This window comes from Sapajus apella, unplaced genomic scaffold (genome assembly GCF_009761245.1).
Source record: "Sapajus apella isolate SASKATOON/1434 unplaced genomic scaffold, GSC_monkey_1.0 scaffold41, whole genome shotgun sequence".
NCBI lineage: Eukaryota > Metazoa > Chordata > Mammalia > Primates > Cebidae > Sapajus > Sapajus apella.
In genome coordinates this window covers 3,779,092-3,784,364 of record NW_022436981.1, presented here as the reverse complement: position 1 = coordinate 3,784,364, position 5,273 = coordinate 3,779,092, and the positions used below count along the sequence as shown (strand labels likewise).

Below are 5,273 nucleotides of genomic sequence, written 5' to 3'. Positions count from 1 at the left end.
AGACACTGAGGTCTACTTGGGGGTGAAGGGTGGGAGGAGAGGGAGGAGCAGAAAAGAGTATTGGGTACTAGGCTTAATACCTGAGAGATGAAATAATCTGTCCAACGAATCCCCGTGACATGAGTTGACCTACGCGACAAACCCTCACATGTACCCTAGACCCTAAAATAAAACTTTACAAATAAATAAATAATGAAAATAAAGAAAATACAGTTTGTAAAAAGAACATGGGTTCTGGGACCAGACTCCCTGAGTGTGAATCCCAGATCTGCCACTGCAACCCCTAGGACTCTTGGAAAGTGGTTTGCTTTCTCTGTGCCTTGGCTTCCCCATCTGTAAAATGGGGATGCGATAAGATCAGAGGGCGACGAAGGTTAAGTGAGTCTCTGCAACATTTTGCTCAGGTATTGGAAGTTTTATTTTCAAATCTCTCCATTACAAACGGCACCCCTCCTAAAGGACTGTGCTGTGTTGGGTTAGGAGGAGCTTTGAAGTCTGTTGGCCTCTTTTGCCTGTCCTTCCTTCGGTTCATGGATGTCTGGTGTCCACACCTTTAGCCGTGGTCCAAAACCTCAGGAGGGAAAAGGACATTACAAGAAGCACATTGCTTCCTCAGCTGGAAAGCCAGAACCACTGGCTGTGAGCTCACTCTGTGAGGGGAATTTCCACCTCTGAACAAGAAAAAGTAGACTCCACTGAGCACCAGAAGCAAAGTAAGAAGGAGAGACCAACCCCTGACTGTCCAGGTTCGACTCTTACCATGTAAACACTCCCTGGCTGTAGGCAGACACCCATCGCCACACTGGTGTATACATTTACATTAGAGCAAAGCGGATGAATTGGCTCAATTCACTAACACTCTTGTTTTATTTGGAGCCATGAACACTGGGCTGCCAAGTGAAATGGCTGTCTTAGAAAGCGCTTGTGTATTTAAAGAAACATTGCATGCATTTTAACCAGAGATTTCCTCTGTGTGTTTATTTCCAATAGTGTGAGTGCCAAAGGGTGGTAAGTTTGCTGCATCTCATCTGCGGTTGTTGGGGTAAGATGAGGGGCCTGCCTGAGGACACTGAAAGACGGGAGACAGGAGTGAATTAGAAGTCAGTGGGGTTCATCTATTCTTCATTGTTCAGTGGGGTGCAGGATGTTGGAAATTCTTCTGAAGTCAGGGTGCTTGCTGATGGTGTATTTTATCCAAGCCATCATTGCAATACTTCCTGTTTGAATACTGCTTTGCAGATTAGAGTTCCTTCATACATACTCTGCCAGTCACTAGGCAGCAGGAAGACTGCTGGTCTTCCTGCCTCATTACATCGTGGGGCATGTGTAGGGTGACTCTATGCTCGGATAGGGCGCACAGCCTGCAGGGACAGGAGCCACGCCTTTACAAAACTGCTGCCATGTCCCGGCATGTAATCTCAGACAGGTTACTCAGCCTCCCTCGTATTCCTATTTAAGGGCTTGTGAGGATTGAATGAGTTAATATTTCTAAAGAACTTAGGACAGTACCTGACCCATGATAGCCACCTGATCCAATTGAGAATGCAATAAACATGAATGAAAATAACAGTGACTAAGGTGGCGATGATGACAGCAATGATGTGAGGATGGTAAGAACACTTCACTCTCCTCCTTCTTCGTAAAATAGCAATAACAGACTCCAGTCACTTAAGGCCAGGAAGCCACTTGATGGGCACTTTATAAACATTGTGTCTAATATTTACAATGCCTATCTTTTTTTTTTTTTAAACGAAGTCTCACTCCGTTGCCCAGACTAGAGTGCAGTGGCATAATCTTGGCTCACTGTAAACTCCGCCTCCGAGGTTCAGGCAATTCTCCTGCCTCGGCCTCCTGAGTAGCTGGGATTACAGGCATGTGCCACCACGCCCAGCTAATTTTTGTGTTTTTGGTAGAGACGAGGTTTCACCATGTGGGTCAGGCTGGTCTCGAACTCCTGACCTCGCGATCCACCTGCCTTGGCCTCCCAAAGTGCTGGGATTACAGGCTTGAGCTAGTGCGCCCGGCCACAACGCCTATCTTATAGTTGGAAAAACTGAGGTTCAGGAAGGTTAATGAACTGGCCTGGGGTCACAGCACTAGTCAAAGGTGGAGGATTTGGATCTGCACATCTTCAATCCATGCCTTTTCTGCCATGTCACACTGTGTACATCTCCGCGTCATCTTCCCACCCTTGGAGCCACCTGAATACTTCCTTTTAAAAGTTCACTTCTGGATCATTTATCTTTCATCTCTGCATTTTGTTTCACTTTTGTCTTTACTAATGCCATCTACCAGCTTATATTCCCAGATTTCCTGTTGATTATATCTTTCATTTGCAAAGTGTCTTGTGAAATTCAAGAGCATGTTCTGAGGTTCCAGGCTACTTCAACACCAGCTTGGAAATCCTGGGTTACTTAGACAACGTATAGGCTGGAAGTGACAATGGCACATGATCCTGTAGAAACTGAGCCACTGGCGTGTCCCAGGCATAGTCCCACATGCACGGACAATGGCTTCATTTTCACAGGCCTACATTCTGGAGCCTGATATATGCAAATCCCAATACATAGAAGAGAAATAATTATATCACCTCTATTTCACCAAAACTGCATTTGAAAACTATACATTTTAAAGCAGTCATAGTTTTGGCCCAGTCTTGAGTTCAAAATATCAGAATCCAGCCCCTTCTGAGAGAGAGAAGAGAAAAGGGAGGCCCAGGTTCAAGTCTTGGCTCATCTTTTCTGATCTGTAATGTTAAGCAAGAATGTATCCCTCTGATCCTCACATTATTCCTCTTCAATAAAGATAATACCCCATAACAATGCCTTGCTTTTATCTAATACTTTTAGCCATCAAATATGTTTCACATCAGTATCTCATTTAATCAGGCCAAACCTGGTCATCCAGGTATTGTTAAGCATCGACTCCCTGGATCTCTCTAGAGTGCGGTGAACTAGTAGCCAACAACCCACACACCCACCGTTGAGTGGCCCCACCCCCTTGTACAGATCAGAGCAGAGAATTCTGAGAGGATCCCCAATACCACCAGATGTGCTGACTGAAGACTTCTTTAAGCTTATGCACCTTAGAGTGCTAAATTCAATTCCCACCTCTCCACTCGCTAGCCGTGTGACCTTGGGAAAGCTGCTTGACTTGTCTGAACCTTGGTTTCCTTATTACTAAAAGGGAGTAATCATATTTGGGATTGTTTTGAAAGTTCAATCAAATAATGTATGTGAAGAATAAAAGTGCCACAAGAATGGTGCTGCTTCCCCAACCAAAAAGAAGTTGGTAGCCAAGGCCCAGGCCCCTAGAGGGGCAGCTGCCCCCATGACTGGGCAGGGGCCAAATGCCAAGGGTGCTTCTGCTAAGGCCAGTGGGTCCAAGGTGGTGCCTGCCCACCTGTCCAGGAAGACAGAGGCCCCTAAGGGCTCGAGAAAGGCTGGGCTGCCCATCAACATCAAGTCCTCATCATCCAAAGTGTCCAGCCAGAGGGCTGAAGCTTAGGGCCAGAGGCAGGGGTGGAGAGACACCTAGCCTCTGTCCTAGTTTTTATTCTTTAACAAACCACTGCTCTATTTATTTCATTGTAAGCTATTTGTCAATGAAGACTTTTGTTTCTTTTTCCCACCCCCGCAAAAAAAAAAAAAAAAAAAAAAAAAAAGTGTTGGTTGGAGGGAGCCTGTGAGTCTGCAGCGCGCTGTGGTGGGTGCGAACCCCCAGCCGGCTGTGGAGGAGGCTGCTCCCTGCTTCTGGCTGTCACGGACCTGCCGCCTCCAACTACTCCGCATCCGCCGAGCCTGCCCGGGTCCCGGCGCTTGTCTATGGGCACCACGGGGATTCAGCCAAGGTCGTTGAACTGAAGAACCTGGAGCTAGCTGCTGTGGGAGGATCAGACGTCCTCGTGAAGATGCTGACGGCCCCTATCAATCCATCTGACATAAATATGATCCAAGGAAACTACGGCCTCCTTCCCGAACTGCCTGCTGTTGGAGGGAACGAAGGTGTTGCCCAGGTGGTAGCGGTGGGCAGCAGTGTGACCGGGCTGAAGCCAGGAGACTGGATGATTCCTGCAAATGCTGGTTTGGGAACCTGGCGGACCGAGGCTGTGTTCAGCGAGGAAGCACGGATCCAAGTTCCGAGTGACATCCCTCTTGAGAGCGCTGCCACCCTGGGTGTCCATCCCTGCACAGCCTACAGGATGTTGGTGGACTTCGAGCAGCTGCAGCCAGGGGATTCTGTCATCCAGAATGCATCCAACAGTGGAGTGGGCCAAGTGGCCATCCAGATCGCTGCAGCTCTGGACCTGAGAATCATCAATGTGGTCCGAGAGGAGGAACCATGGTGACCTATGGGGGAATGGCCAAGCAGCCCGTTATAGCATCTGTGAACCTGCTCATTTTTAAGGATCTCAAACTTCGGGGCTTTTGGTTGTCCCAGTGGAAGAAGGATCACAGTCTAGACCAGTTCAAGGAGCTGATCCTCACACTGTGCTATCTCATCCGCCAAGGCCAGCTCACAGCCCCTGCCTGCTCCCAGGTCCCGCTGCAGGACTACCAGCGTGCCTTGGAAGCCTCCATGAAGCCCTTTGTGTCTTCAAAGCAGATTCTCACCATGTGATCATCCCAAAAGAGCTGGAGTGACATGGGAAGGAAGGAGGATCCGAGGGGCTGGGTGCAGGCCCCTCAATCAGAGCTCTCACCTTCCCCAGACTACTGCCCTCCTCACTGCCTCTTCCTATTAGGAGGATAGTGAAGCCAGCCACAGTTTTTCCCTACCGTCAGCCTTAAGGCATCTAATAAAATCTGAACTCTCCCCTCCAAAAAAAGAAAAAAAAGGACACCAAGTAATTAAAAATTAAAAATTGGCATGTTTTGAAAGTAGCTAATTCTTATCAAGTAGAGTCAGGAGGAAGAAGAAAGAAGGCTCAAGAGAAATAGCAAGTGTTCAATATGCCTTGAACATTGGCCCTAGGAAAGGACATCGTAAGGTAGCCTTGCTTCAACCACCCACAAAGAGATGGACATGTCTTGGAGTGGATACAAATTGACTAATTTTACATGTGAATAAGCAAGCAGTCACTCAGAAATACTAAGAGGCTGACATCACACAGGTAGCTAGTGAGTTTCTAGAAGATGAGAGCTACGTGGATCTTATTCACCGCTGTATCTCCACCCCTTCCCTGGCAGGTGGCTGCTGCTGGATATGTTTGTTGTTGCTTTGCCTGCCTCGCTGGGCAGCATGTCCCTCCCAGACGAATGGTGGCAGGAGGT

General features: G+C 47.9%; 1 pseudogene across 1 annotated transcript; it reads left to right on the top strand.

The window, feature by feature from the left end:
• The first annotated feature begins 3,729 nt into the window (after window positions 1-3,729).
• LOC116565640 lies at window positions 3,730-4,828 on the top strand (annotated as a pseudogene). The gene has a single exon (XR_004275552.1). The product of XR_004275552.1 is annotated as an enoyl-[acyl-carrier-protein] reductase, mitochondrial pseudogene (transcript).
• The last annotated feature ends 445 nt before the right edge of the window (window positions 4,829-5,273 follow it).